We start from the raw sequence: 16196 nt of genomic DNA on the forward strand, positions 1-16196 counted from the left end.
AACTTGCAACCAGTCTGGCAATCCATGTTGTGGGCAGCGTCGAACCAAGTCTTTATACCTCTCCCACGCTTCATAGAGTGACTCAAAATCATTTTGCTTGAACTGGCCAATCTCACTCCTGAGTTGGGCTGTTTTTGCAGGAGGAAAGAATTTAGCAATAAACCTCTCAGCCATGTCCTGCCAACTAACGATGCTTCCCGGTTGTAGAGATTGTAGCCAACCTCTAGCCTTGTCCCTCAAAGAAAAAGGAAACAATCTCAGTCTAATGGTGTCTTCAGTAACACCATTGATCTTCACAGTGTCACAAATCTCCAAGAACATTGCCAAATGAATATTGGGATCATCCAGTGGCGATCCACTGAATTGAGCCTGCTGCACCATGCTAATCAAAGCTGGTTTGAGCTCAAAGTTGTTGGCATTGATTGGCTGGTGCATTATGCTCGAGTAATTTCCATTCACAACTGGTCGTACATAGTCCTTGAAGGTGCGTGGTAGTACCTCACGTTCTTCTTCAGCCATGGCTAATATCTTATTTCTTCTTAGTGATCTAAGAGTTCTTTCAATCTCCGGATCAATAGGAATAATATCACGAGATCTAGCACGGCGCATCCAACATCAAAAACACACCTGTAGAACAAATTAAAACAAAATTCTAAATTAAAATCAAGATTACTTTGTATCGATATTGACAAAAAGAATAAGAATAAACCAATCTCCGGCAGCGGCACCAAAAACTTGACCGGTGCAAAACTGCAAGTGCACAGTATCGTAGTTTTATAGTAAAGTAATAAGAAGAGTATCGTCCTCAGGGATTGGTACCTTACTTATGCCTAATACCAAAATTATATCAAACTTGATTTTATCTAGAGGAATCACTAAGATTTTTTTGTAGTTGCAAATTAAACTAAGATCAACTCAAAGGGAAATATGCAACGGAAACAAAATTGAAGTTCGAAGATCAACTTAATGGGGAAGAAAACTTCTAGGAAATCGATTTCACCTAATTCTTCACTATGCTTTTCTCATCCAGCTAACTTAATTTAAATCTCTTTTGTCTATTAGCAAATCTCTAAATCATCCAAAAGCCTCTTTCGATAGTCAATTGGAATTGACTCTTGGTTATCAATTCACACAAGAATATGCAAATTCAATAATCAAGGACGCAATAAGACCAAAGATTTAATTACTACATAGGTTCATACAAGTCTTTCGATCTCTATACTTACCTATGCTGAAATATCCAAGATCTACCCTATGATTCCCTCTTTCGATAGCAAATCACAAGATTAATTATCATCTAATCAATGGCCAGTTAATTAGAAGCAATAAACTCAGAATAAATCAGATAAACAAAGAGAGAATTGCATTAAATTAGCATAGACAAACAAGCATAGTTTGGAAATAGGTTACATCGTTTTCCTAGAATAAAGTAAATTTAGCTCATGCTAGAAATGGAAATCAACATAAACGAATTCACCATAATTGTTCTGAGAAGATTGGAAGAAAATAAACACTGAAAAATTCTCCTTGCAGCTGCAAATTGTCTTCAAAAGCTCAAGGGAATGATTCAACGCTTTTCTCCCGTCCGTGCTCGTGTATGATTCCAACGTACGTGCAATAATTGGAATTCCCTCTCCAAAACAGATGATTTGAATCCCTCTAGCTATGTTTTTCTGTCCCAAGAAGTGTTCTCCAGTCAAAAGTCGCGGCCCTAGAGTGAAAAATTGCTTTTATATGGTGCGACGGTGGAAAACCTTAAATCTGTGAAAATACGATGTTCGCTCGAGCCGGGTGTCGAGCGCGCATTGAGCGTTCGACTCTGCCTGATATCGCTCGAGCGTCCTATCGAGCGCACGTCGAGCATTCGACTCTGCCTGATTTCGCTCGAGCGGCCAAAAGCCTCCACTCGAGCGATCTTTGTTTTTCAGCAACCCACTCGAGCTCCCTGTCAAGTGGCAGTCAAGCGTTTGAATCTGCCTAAATACGCTCGAGCAGCCAAAAGCCTCCGCTCGAGCGAACTTGTAAAATCTGCAATATGAAATTTTTGCAAGTCATCAGCTAGAATTGAGCTTGGAGGGTTATGGTGTGATGCATTTGATGAGATTTTCATTGAGAAAATGCTGTAAAATGCATGGATTGGTGGATGATTAAGTCCAATGCTCATGGAAGTGCGCCTAGGTGGCGATTGGTGGCGACTTGGGCATTGGAATTACGTTCCTTCAATTGGAATGTGTTGCATCAAGCCTAATTCTTCTAATTGTCTCTTAGAATGATGAAAAATAACGATAAAAGTAATAAGATCAATGTAAGAAAATGTAAGAAAGAATTAAAGAACAGATTAAGCTCAAATCGTCGTTTAGAGATGGCAAATCACTTTCATGTTGTTTAAAGCCATTAACTCATTATCGACGCCTAAACCAACGTGAGATGAGGGCCTTAGGGCTGTGTGACACTTCTTGGGCATGAGCGATACCAAATGTATAGTGTATGCGTGCTACAAATGCAAGGATGAAAGGAAATGCAGATTTCTTCAAGCCAATTTGTCCAATGCTAGAATTGAGCTTGGAGGGTTATGGTGTGATGCATTTGATGACATTTTCATTGAGAAAATGGTGCAAAATGTATGGATTGGTGGATCATTAAGTCCAATGCTCAAGGAAGTGCGCCTAGGTGGCGATTGGTGGCGACTAGGGCATTGGAATTGCATTCCTTCGATTGGATTGTGTTGCTTGAAGCCTAATTCTTCTAATTGTCTCTTAGAATGATAAAAAAAGACGATAAAAGTGATTAGATCAACGTAAGAAAATGTGAGAAAGAATAAAAGAACAGATTAAGCTCAAATCGTCGTTTAGAGATGGCAAATCACTTTCATGTTGTTTAAAGCCATTAACTCAATATCGAAGCTAAAACCAAGGTGAGATGAGGGCCTTAGGGGTGTGTGACACTTATTGGGCATGAGCGATTCCAAATGTATAGTGTATGTGTGCTACAAATGCAAGGATTAAGGGAAATATAGATTTCTTCAAGCCAATTTATCCAATGCTACAATTGAGCTCGGAGGGTTATGGTGTGATGCATTTGATGGGATTTTCATTGAGAAAATGGTGTAAAATGCATGGATTGGTGGATGATTAAGTCCAATGCTCAAGGAAGTGCGCCTAGGTGAAGATAGGTGGTGACTTGGGCATTGGAATTACATTCCTTCAATTGGAATGTGTTGCATCAAGCCTAATTCTTCCAATTGTCTCTTAGAATGATGAAAAATAACGATAAAAGTAATAAGATCATTGTAAGAAAATGTGAGAAAGAATTAAAGAACAGATTAAGCTCAAATCGTCATTTAGTGATGGCAAATCACTTTCATGTTGTTTAAAGCCATTAACTCAATATCGAAGCTAAAACCAAGGTGAGATGAGGGCCTTAGGGGTGTGTGACACTTCTTGGGCTTGAGCGATATTAAATGTATGGTGTATGTGTGGTACAAATGCAAGGATTAAAGGGAATTCAGATTTCTTCAAGCCAATTTGTCCAATGCTAGAATTGAGCTGGGAGGGTTATGGTGTGATGCATTTGATAAGATTTTCACTTAGAAAATGGTGTAAAATGCATGGATTCGTGGATGAATAAGTCCAATGATCGTGGAAGTGCACCTAGGTGGCGATTGGTGGCGACTTGGGCATCGGAATTGCATTCCTTCAATTGGAATGTGTTGCATCAAGCCTAATTCTTCTAATTGTCTCTTAGAATGATGAAAAATAACAATAAAACTAATAAGATCAGTGTAAAAACATGTGAGAAAGAATTAAAAAAGAGATTAATCCCAAATCGTGGTTTACAGATGGCAAATCGCTTTCATGTTGTTTAAAGCCATTAACTCATTATCGCAGCTTAAACCAAGGTGAGATGAGGGCCTTAGGGGTGTGTGACACTTCTTGGGCTTGAGCAATACCAAATGTAGGGTGTATGTGTGCTACAAATGCAAGGATTAAAGGGAATACAGATTTCTTCAAGCCAATTTGTCCAATGCTAGAATTGAGCTGGGAGGGTTACGGTGTGATGCATTTGATGAGATTTTCATTTAGAAAATGGTGTAAAATGCATCGATTGGTGGATGATTAAGTCCAATGCTCATGGAAGTGCGCCTAGGTGGCGATTGGTGGCGACTTGGGCATTGGAATTACATTCCTTCAATTGGAATGTGTTGCATCAAGCCTAATTCTTCTAATTGTCTCATAGAATGACGAAAAATAATGATAAAACTAATAAGCTCGTTGTAAGAAAATGTGAGAAAGAATTAAAGAACAGATTAAGCTCAAATCGTCGTTTAGAGATGGCAAATCACTTTCATGTTGTTTAAAGCCATTTACACAATAGCGAAGCTAAAACCAAGGGGAGATGAGGGCCTTAGGGGTGTGTGACACTTATTGGGCATGAGCGATACCAAATGTATAGTGTATGTGTGCTACAAATGCAAGGATTAAGGGAAATATAGATTTCTTCAAGCCAATTTATCCAATGCTAGAATTCAGCTCGGAGGGTTATGGTGTGATGGATTTGATGAGATTTTCATTGAGAAAATGGTGTAAAATGCATGGATTGGTGGATGATTAAGTCCAATGCTCAAGGAAGTGCGCCTAGGTGAAGATAGGTGGTGACTTCGGCATTGGAATTACATTCCTTCAATTGGAATGTGTTGCATGAAGCCTAATTCTTCTAATTGTCTCTTAGAATGATGAAAAATAACGATAAACGTAATAAGATCATTGTAAGAAAATGTGAGAAAGAATTAACGAACAGATTAAGCTCAAATCGTCATTTAGAGATGGCAAATACTTTCATGTTGTTTAAAGCCATTAACTCATTATGGAAGCTAAAACCAAGGTGAGATGAGGGCCTTAGGGGTGTGTGACACTTCTTGGGCTTGGGCGATATTAAATGTATGGTGTATGTGTGCTACAAATGCAAGGATTAAAGGGAATTCAGATTTCTTCAAGCCAATTTGTTCAATGCTAGAATTGAGCTGGGAGGGTTATGGTGTGATGCATTTGATGAGATTTTCATTTAGAAAATGGTGTAAAATGCATGGATTCGTGGATGAATAAGTCCAATGCTCATGGAAGTGCACCTAGGTGGCGATTGGTGGCGACTTGGGCATCGGAATTGCATTCCTTCAATTGGAATGTGTAGCATCAAGCCTAATTCTTCTAATTGTCTCTTAAAAGGATAAAAAATGACGATAAAAGTAATAAGATCAATGTAAGAAAATGTGGGAAAGAATAAAAGAACAGATTAAGCTCAAATCATCCTTGAGAGATGGAAAATCACTTTCATGTTGTTTAAAGCCATTAACTCATTATCGATGCCTAAACCATGGTGAGATGAGGGCCCTAGGGCTGTGTGACACTTCTTGGGCATGAGCGAAACCAAATGTATAGTGTACGCGTGCTACAAATGCAAGGATTAAAGGAAATATAGATTTCTTCAAGCCAATTTGTCCAATGCTAGAATTGAGGTTGGAGGGTTATGGTGTGATGCATTTGATGAGATTTTCATTGAGAAAATGGTGCAAAATGTATGGATTGGTGGATCATTAAGTCCAATGCTCATGGAAGTGCACCTAGGTGGCGATCGATGGCGACTTGGGCATTGGAATTACATTCCTTCAATTGGAATGTGTTGCATCAAGCCTAATTCTTCTAATTATCTCTTAGAATGATGAAAAATAACAATAAAACTAATCAGATCAAGGTAAAAAAATGTGAGAAAGAATTAAAGAACAGATTAAGCTCAAATCGTCGTTGAGAGATGGCAAATCACTTTCATGTTGTTTAAAGCCATTAAGTCATTATCGACGCCTAAACCAAGGTGAGATGAGGGCCCTAGGGCTATGTGACAATTCTTGGGCACGAGCGATACCAAATGTATGGTGTATGCGTGCTACAAATGCAAGGATTAAAGGAAATATTGATTTCCTCAAGCCAATTTGTCCAATGCTAGAATTGAGCTAGGAGGGTTATGGTGTGATGCATTCGATGAGATTTTCATCGAGAAAATGCTGTAAAATGCACGGATTGGTGGATGATTAAGTCCAATGCTCATGGAAGTGTGCCTAGGTGGCGATTGGTGGCGGCTTGGGCATTGGAATTACATTCCTTCAACTGGAATGCGTTGCATCAAGCCTAATTCTTCTAATTGTCTCTTAGAATGATGAAAAATAACGATAAAAGTAATAAGATCAATGTAAGAAAATGTGAGAAAGAATTAAAGAATAGATTAAGCTCAAATCGTTGTCTAGAGATGGCAAATCACTTTCATGCTGTTTAAAGCCATTAACTCATTATCGATGCCTAAACCAAGGTGAGATGAGGACCCTAGGGCTGTGTGACACTTCTTGGGCATGAGCGGTACCAAATGTATAGTGTATGCGTGCTACAAATGCAAGGATTAAAGGAAATGCAGATTTCTTCAAGCCAATTTGTCCAATGCTATAATTGAGCTTGGAGGGTTATGGTGTGATGCATTTCATGAGATTTTCATTGAGAAAATGGTGCAAAATGTATGGATTGTTGGATCATTAAGTCCGATGCTCATGGAAGTGCGCCTAGGAGGAGATTGGTGGCGACTAGGGCATTGGAATTGCATTCCTTCAATTGGAATGTGTTGCTTCAAGCCTAATTCTTCTAATTGTCTCTTAGAATGATAGAAAATGACGATAAAAGTAATAAGATCATTGTAAGAAAATGTGAGAAAGAAAAAAAGAACAGATTAAGCTCAAATCGTCGTTCAGAGATGGCAAATCACTTTCATGTTGTTTAAAGCCATTAACTCAATATCGAAGCTAAAACCAAGGTGAGATGAGGGCCTTAGGGGTGTGTGACACTTATTGGGCATGAGCGATACCCAATGTATAGTGTATGTGTGCTACAAATGCAAGGATTAAGGGAAATATAGATTTCTTCAAGCCAATTTATCCAATGCTAGAATTGAGCTTGGAGGGTTATGGTATGATGCATTTGATGAGATTTTGATGGAGAAAATGGTGTAAAATGCATGGATTGGTGGATGATTAAGTCCAATGCTGAAGGAAGTGCGCCTAGGTGAAGATAGGTGGTGACTTGGGCATTGGAATTACATTCCTTCAATTGGAATGTGTTGCATCAAGCCTAATTCTTCTAATTCTCTCTTAGAATGATGAAAAATAACAATAAAAGTAATAAGATCAATGTAAGAAAATGTGAGAAAGAATTAAAGAATAGATTAAGCTCAAATCATCGTTTAGAGATGGCAAATCACTTTCGTGTTGTTTAAAGCCATTAACTCATTATCGACGCCTAAACCAAGGTGAGATGAGGACCCTAGGGCTCTGTGACACTTCTTGGGCATGACCGGTACCAAATGTATAGTGTATGCATGCTACAAATGCAAGGATTAAAGGAAATGCAGATTTCTTCAAGCCAATTTGTCCAATGCTAGAATTAAGCTTGGAGGGTTATGGTGTGATGCATTTGATGAGATTTTCATTGAGAAAATGGTGCAAAATGTATGGATTGTTGGATCACTAATTCCAATGCTCATGGAAGTGCGCCTAGGTGGAGATTGGTAGCACCTAGGGCATTGGAATTGCATTCCTTCAATTGGAATGTGTTGCCTCAAGCCTAATTCTTCTAATTGTCTCTTAGAATGATAAAAAATGACGATAAAAGTAATAAGATCATCGTAAGAAAATGTGAGAAAGAATTAAAGAACAGATTAAGCTCGAATCGTCGTTTAGAGATGGCAAATCACTTTCATGTTGTTTAAAGCCATTAACTCAAAATCGATGCTAAAACCAAGGTGAGATGAGGGCCTTAGGGGTGTGTGACACTTACTGGGCATGAGCGATACCAAATGTATAGTGTATGTGTGCTACAAATGCAAGGATTAAGGGAAATATAGATTTCTTGAAGCCAATTTATCCAATGCTAGAATTGACCTCGGAAGGTTATGGTGTGATGCATTTGATGAGATTTTCATTGAGAAAATGGTGTAAAATGCATGGATTGGTGGATGGTTAAGTCCAATGCTCAAGGAAGTGCGCCTAGGTGAAGATAGGTGGTGACTTGGGCATTGGAATTACATTGCTTCAATTGGAATGTGTTGCATCAAGCCTAATTCTTCTAATTGTCTCTTAGAATGAGGAAAAATAACGATAAAAGAAATAAGATCATTGTAAGAAATTGTGAGAAAGAATTAAAGAACAGATTAAGCTCAAATCGTCATTTAGAGATGGCAAATCACTTTCATGTTGTTTAAAGCCATTAACTCAATATCGAAGCTAAAACCAAGGTGAGATGAGGGCCTTAGGGGTGTGTGACACTTATTGGGCATGAGCGATACCAAATGTATAGTGTATGTGTGCTACAAATGCAAGGATTAAGGGAAATATAGGTTTCTTCAAGGCAATTTATCCAATGCTAGAATTGAGCTCGGAGGGTTATGGTGTGATGCATTTGATGAGATTTTCATTGAGAAAATGGTGTAAAATGCATGGATTGGTGGATGATTAAGTCCAATGCTCAAGGAAGTGCGCCTAGGTGGCGATTGGTGGCGACTTGGGCATCGGAATTGCATTCCTTCAATCGGAATGTGTTGCATCAAGCCTAATTCTTCTAATTGTCTCTTGGAATGATGAAAAATAATGATAAAAGTAATAAGATCAACGTAAGAAAATGTGAGAAAGATTTAAAGAACAGATTAAGCTCAAATCGTCGTTTAGAGATGGCAAATCACTTTCATGTTGTTTAAAGCCATTAACTCATTTTCGATGAATAAAGCAAGGTGAGATGAGGGCCCTAGGGCTGTGTGACACTTCTTGGGCATGAGAGATACCAAATGTATGGTGTATGTGTGCTACAAATGCAAGGATTAAAGGAAATGCAGATTTCTTCAAGCCAATTTGTCCAATGCTAGAATTGAGCTTGGAGCGTTATGGTGTGATGCATTTGATGAGATTTTCATTGAGAAAATGGAGTAAAATGCATGGATTGGTGGATCATTAAGTCCAATGCTCATGGCGGTGCGCCTAGGTGGCAATCGGTAGCGACTTGGGCATTGGAATTACATTACTTCAATTGGAATGTGTTGCATCAAGCCTAAGTCTTGTAATTATCTCTTTGAATGATGAAAGATAACAATAAAACTAATAAGATCAATGTAAAAACATGTGAGAAAGAATTAAAAAAGAGACTAGTCCCAAATCGTGGTTTACAGATGGGAAATCGCTTTCATGTTGTTTAAAGCCATTAACTCATTATCGCAACTTAAACCAAGGTGAGATGAGGGCCTTAGGGGTGTGTGACACTTCTTGGGCTTGAGCAATACCAAATGTAGGGTGTATGTGTGCTACAAATGCAAGGATTAAAGGGAATACGGATTTCTTCAAGCCAATTTGTCCAATGCTAGAATTGAGCTGGGAGGGTTATGGTGTGATGCATTTGATGAGATTTTCATTTCGAAAATGGTGTAAAATGCATGGGTTGGTGGATGATTAATTCCAATGCTCATGGAAGTGCGCCTAGGTGGCGATTGGTGGAGACTTGGGCATTAGAATTACATTCCTTTAATTGGAATGTGTTGCATCAACCGTAGTTCTTCTAATTGTCTCTTAGAATGATGAAAAATAACGATAAAAGAAATAAGATCATTGTAAGAAAATGGGAGAAAGAACTAAAGAACAAATTAAGCTCAAATCGTCGTTTAGAGATGGCAAATCACTTTCATGTTGTTTAAAGCCATTAACTCAATATCGAAGCTAAAACCAAGGTGAGATGAGGGCCTTAGGGGTGTGTGACACTTATTGGGCATAAGCGATACCAAATGTATAGTGTATGTGTGCTACAAATGCAAGGATTAAGGGAAATATAGATTTCTTGAAGCCAATTTATCCAATGCTAGAATTGACCTCGGAAGGTTATGGTGTGATGCATTTGATGAGATTTTCATTGAGAAAATGGTGTAAAATGCATGGATTGGTGGATGGTTAAGTCCAATGCTCAAGGAAGTGCGCCTAGGTGAAGATAGGTGGTGACTTGGGCATTGGAATTACATTGCTTCAATTGGAATGTGTTGCATCAAGCCTAATTCTTCTAATTGTCTCTTAGAATGAGGAAAAATAACGATAAAAGAAATAAGATCATTGTAAGAAAATGTGAGAAAGAATTAAAGAACAGATTAAGCTCAAATCGTCGTTTAGAGATGGCAAATCACTTTCATGTTGTTTAAAGCCATTAACTCAATATCGAAGCTAAAACCAAGGTGAGATGAGGGCCTTAGGGGTGTGTGACACTTATTGGGCATAAGCGATACCAAATGTATAGTGTATGTGTGCTACAAATGCAAGGATTAAGGGAAATATAGATTTCTTGAAGCCAATTTATCCAATGCTAGAATTGAGCTCGGAGGGTTATGGTGTGATGCATTTGATGAGATTTTCATTGAGAAAATGGTGTAAAATCCATGGATTGGTGGATGATTAAGTCCAATGCTCAAGGAAGTGCGCCTAGGTGAAGATAGGTGGTGACTTGGGCATTGGAATTACATTCCTTCAATTGGAATGTGTTGCATCAAGCCTAATTCTTCTAATTGTCTCTTAGAATGATGAAAAATAACGATAAAAGAAATAAGATCATTGTAAGAAAATGTGAGAAAGAATTAAAGAACAGATTAAGCTCAAATCGTCGTTTAGAGATGGCAAATCACTTTCATGTTGTTTAAAGTCATTAACTCAATATCGAAGCTAAAACCTTGGTGAGATGAGGGCCTTAGGGGTGTGTGTCACTTCTTGGGCTTGAGCGATATTAAATGTATGGTGTGTGCTACAAATGCAAGGATTAAGGGAAATATAGATTTCTTCAAGGCAATTTATCCAATGCTAGAATTGAGCTCGGAGGGTTATGGTGTGATGCATTTGATGAGATTTTCATTGAGAAAATGGTGTAAAATGCATGGATTGGTGGATGATTAAGTCCAATGCTCAAGGAAGTACGCCTAGGTGGCGATTGGTGGCGACTTGGGCGTCGGAATTGCATTCCTTCAATTGGAATGTGTTGCATCAAGCCTAATTCTTCTAATTGTCTCTTGGAATGATGAAAAATAATGATAAAAGTAATAAGATCAACGTAAGAAAATGTGAGAAAGAATTAAAGAACAGATTAAGCTCAAATCGTCGTTTAGAGATGGCAAATCACTTTCATGTTGTTTAAAGCCATTAACTCATTTTCGATGAATAAAGCAAGGTGAGATGAGGGCCCTAGGGCTGTGTGACACTTCTTGGGCATGAGAGATACCAAATGTATGGTGTATGTGTGCTACAAATGCAAGGATTAAAGGAAATGCAGATTTCTTCAAGCCAATTTCTCCAATGCTAGAATTGAGCTTGGAGCGTTATGGTGTGATGCATTTGATGAGATTTTCATTGAGAAAATGGAGTAAAATGCATGGATTGGTGGATCATTAAGTCCAATGCTCATGGCGGTGCGCCTAGGTGGCAATCGGTAGCGACTTGGGCATTGGAATTACATTACTTCAATTGGAATGTGTTGCATCAAGCCTAAGTCTTGTAATTATCTCTTTGAATGATGAAAGATAACAATAAAACTAATAAGATCAATGTAAAAACATGTGAGAAAGAATTAAAAAAGAGACTAGTCCCAAATCGTGGTTTACAGATGGGAAATCGCTTTCATGTTGTTTAAAGCCATTAACTCATTATCGCAACTTAAACCAAGGTGAGATGAGGGCCTTAGGGGTGTGTGACACTTCTTGGGCTTGAGCAATACCAAATGTAGGGTGTATGTGAACTACAAATGCAAGGATTAAAGGGAATACGGATTTCTTCTAGCCAATTTGTCCAATGCTAGAATTGAGCTGGGAGGGTTATGGTGTGATGCATTTGATGAGATTTTCATTTCGAAAATGGTGTAAAATGCATGGGTTGGTGGATGATTAATTCCAATGCTCATGGAAGTGCGCCTAGGTGGCGATTGGTGGAGACTTGGGCATTGGAATTACATTCCTTTAATTGGAATGTGTTGCATCAACCGTAGTTCTTCTAATTGTCTCTTAGAATGATGAAAAATAACGATAAAAGAAATAAGATCATTGTAAGAAAATGTGAGAAAGAACTAAAGAACAGATTAAGCTCAAATCGTCGTTTAGAGATGGCAAATCACTTTCATGTTGTTTAAAGCCATTAACTCAATATCGAAGCTAAAACCAAGGTGAGATGAGGGCCTTAGGGGTGTGTGACACTTATTGGGCATAAGCGATACCAAATGTATAGTGTATGTGTGCTACAAATGCAAGGATTAAGGGAAATATAGATTTCTTGAAGCCAATTTATCCAATGCTAGAATTGACCTCGGAAGGTTATGGTGTGATGCATTTGATGAGATTTTCAATGAGAAAATGGTGTAAAATGCATGGATTGATGGATGGTTAAGTCCAATGCTCAAGGAAGTGCGCCTAGGTGAAGATAGGTGGTGACTTGGGCATTGGAATTACATTGCTTCAATTGGAATGTGTTGCATCAAGCCTAATTCTTCTAATTGTCTCTTAGAATGAGGAAAAATAACGATAAAAGAAATAAGATCATTGTAAGAAAATGTGAGAAAGAATTAAAGAACAGATTAAGCTCAAATCGTCGTTTAGAGATGGCAAATCACTTTCATGTTGTTTAAAGCCATTAACTCAATATCGAAGCTAAAACCAAGGTGAGATGAGGGCCTTAGGGGTGTGTGACACTTATTGGGCATAAGCGATACCAAATGTATAGTGTATGTGTGCTACAAATGCAAGGATTAAGGGAAATATAGATTTCTTGAAGCCAATTTATCCAATGCTAGAATTGAGCTCGGAGGGTTATGCTGTGATGCATTTGATGAGATTTTCATTGAGAAAATGGTGTAAAATCCATGGATTGGTGGATGATTAAGTCCAATGCTCCAGGAAGTGCGCCTAGGTGAAGATAGGTGGTGACTTGGGCATTGGAATTAGATTCCTTCAATTGGAATGTGTTGCATCAAGCCTAATTCTTCTAATTGTCTCTTAGAATGATGAAAAATAACGATAAAAGAAATAAAATCATTGTAAGAAAATGTGAGAAAGAATTAAAGAACAGATTAAGCTCAAATCGTCGTTTAGAGATGGCAAATCACTTTCATGTTGTTTAAAGTCATTAACTCAATATCGAAGCTAAAACCTTGGTGAGATGAGGGCCTTAGGGGTGTGTGTCACTTCTTGGGCTTGAGCGATATTAAATGTATGGTGTGTGCTACAAATGCAAGGATTAAAGGGAATTCAAATTTCTTCAAGCCAATTTGTCCAATGCTAGAATTGAGCTAGGAGGGTTATGGTGTGATGCATTTGATGAGATTTTCACTTAGAAAATGGTGTAAAATGCATGGATTCGTGGATGAATAAGTCCAATGCTCATGGAAGTGCACCTAGGTGGCGATCGGTGGCGACTTGGGCATCGGAATTGCATTCCTTCAATTCGAATGTGTTGCATCAAGACTAATTCTTCTAATTGTCTCTTAGAATGATGAAAAATAAGGATAAAAGTAATAAGATCAATGTAAGAAAATGTGAGAAAGAATTAAAGAACAAATTAAGCTCAAATCGTCGTTTAGAGATGGCAAATCACTTTCATGTTGTTTAAAGCCATTAACTCAATATCGAAGCTAAAACCAAGGTGAGATGAGGGCCTTAGGGGTGTGTGACACTTATTGGGCATGAGCGATACCAAATGTATAGTGTATGTGTGGTACAAATGCAAGGATTAGGGGAAATATAGATTTCTTGAAGCCAATTTATCCAATGCTAGAATTGAGCTCGGAGGGTTATGGTGTGATGTATTTGATGAGATTTTCATTGAGAAAATGGTGTAAAATGCAAGGATTGGTGGATGATTAAGTCCAATGCTCAAGGAAGTGTGCCTAGGTTAAGATAGGTGGTGACTTGGGCATTGGAATTACATTCCTTCAATTGGAATGTCTTGCATCAAGCCTAATTCTTCTAATTGTCTCTTAGAATGTGGAAAAATAACGATAAAAGTAATAAGATCATTGTAAGAAATTGTGAGGAAGAATTAAAGAACAGATTAAGCTCAAATCGTCGTTCAGAGATGGCAAATCACTTTCATGTTGTTTAAAGCCATTAACTCATTATTGAAGCTAAAACCAAGGTGAGATGAGGGCCTTAGGGGTGTGTGTCACTTTTTGGGCTTGAGCGATACCAAATGTATGGTGTATGTGTGCTACAAATGCAAGGATTAAAGGGAATTCAGATTTCTTCAAGCCAATTTGTCCAATGCTAGAATTGAGCTGGGAGGGTTATGGTGTGATGCATTTGATGAGATTTTCATTTCGAAAATGGTGTAAAATGCATGGGTTGGTGGATGATTAATTCCAATGCTCATGGAAGTGCGCCTAGGTGGCGATTGGTGGAGACTTGGGCATTGGAATTTCATTCCTTTAATTGGAATGTGATGCATCAACCGTAGTTCTTCTAATTGTCTCTTAGAATGATGAAAAATAACGATAAAAGAAATAAGATCGTTGTAAGAAAATGTGAGAAAGAATTAAAGAACAGATTAAGCTCAAATCGTCGTTTAGAGATGGCAAATCACTTTCATGTTGTTTAAAGCCATTAACTCAATATCGAAGCTAAAACCAAGGTGAGATGAGGGCCTTAGGGGTGTGTGACACTTATTGGGCATAAGCGATACCAAATGTATAGTGTATGTGTGCTACAAATGCAAGGATTAAGGGAAATATAGATTTCTTGAAGCCAATTTATCCAATGCTAGAATTGACCTCGGAAGGTTATGGTGTGATGCATTTGATGAGATTTTCATTGAGAAAATGGTGTAAAATCCATGGATTGGTGGATGATTAAGTCCAATGCTCAAGGAAGTGCGCCTAGGTGAAGATAGGTGGTGACTTGGGCATTGGAATTACATTCCTTCAATTGGAATGTGTTGCATCAAGCCTAATTCTTCTAATTGTCTCTTAGAATGATGAAAAATAACGATAAAAGAAATAAGATCATTGTAAGAAAATGTGAGAAAGAATTAAAGAACAGATTAAGCTCAAATCGTCGTTTAGAGATGACAAATCACTTTCATGTTGTTTAAAGTCATTAACTCAATATCGAAGCTAAAACCTTGGTGAGATGAGGGCCTTAGGGGTGTGTGTCACTTCTTGGGCTTGAGCGATATTAAATGTATGGTGTGTGCTACAAATGCAAGGATTAAGGGAAATATAGATTTCTTCAAGGCAATTTATCCAATGCTAGAATTGAGCTCGGAGGGTTATGGTGTGATGCATTTGATGAGATTTTCATTGAGAAAATGGTGTAAAATGCATGGATTGGTGGATGATTAAGTCCAATGCTCAAGGAAGTGCGCCTAGGTGGCGATTGGTGGCGACTTGGGCATCGGAATTGCATTCCTTCAATTGGAATGTGTTGCATCAAGCCTAATTCTTCTAATTGTCTCTTGGAATGATGAAAAATAATGATAAAAGTAATAAGATCAACGTAAGAAAATGTGAGAAAGAATTAAAGAACAGATTAAGCTCAAATCGTCGTTTAGAGATGGCAAATCACTTTCATGTTGTTTAAAGCCATTAACTCATTTTCGATGAATAAAGCAAGGTGAGATGAGGGCCCTAGGGCTGTGTGACACTTCTTGGGCATGAGAGATACCAAATGTATGGTGTATGTGTGCTACAAATGCAAGGATTAAAGGAAATGCAGATTTCTTCAAGCCAATTTCTCCAATGCTAGAATTGAGCTTGGAGCGTTATGGTGTGATGCATTTGATGAGATTTTCATTGAGAAAATGGAGTAAAATGCATGGATTGGTGGATCATTAAGTCCAATGCTCATGGCGGTGCGCCTAGGTGGCAATCGGTAGCGACTTGGGCATTGGAATTACATTACTTCAATTGGAATGTGTTGCATCAAGCCTAAGTCTTGTAATTATCTCTTTGAATGATGAAAGATAACAATAAAACTAATAAGATCAATGTAAAAACATGTGAGAAAGAATTAAAAAAGAGACTAGTCCCAAATCGTGGTTTACAGATGGGAAATCGCTTTCATGTTGTTTAAAGCCATTAACTCATTATCGCAACTTAAACCAAGGTGAGATGAGG

General features: G+C 38.1%; 1 non-coding gene across 1 annotated transcript; it reads left to right on the forward strand.

Moving 5' to 3' along the window:
* The first annotated feature begins 19 nt into the window (after positions 1–19).
* On the forward strand, positions 20–126 carry LOC122290537. Its single transcript, XR_006236403.1, has one exon. It is a non-coding gene; the product is annotated as a small nucleolar RNA R71 (small nucleolar RNA).
* The last annotated feature ends 16070 nt before the right edge of the window (positions 127–16196 follow it).

Source organism: Carya illinoinensis, chromosome 12, assembly GCF_018687715.1.
Source record: "Carya illinoinensis cultivar Pawnee chromosome 12, C.illinoinensisPawnee_v1, whole genome shotgun sequence".
Classification (NCBI taxonomy): Eukaryota; Viridiplantae; Streptophyta; class Magnoliopsida; order Fagales; family Juglandaceae; genus Carya; species Carya illinoinensis.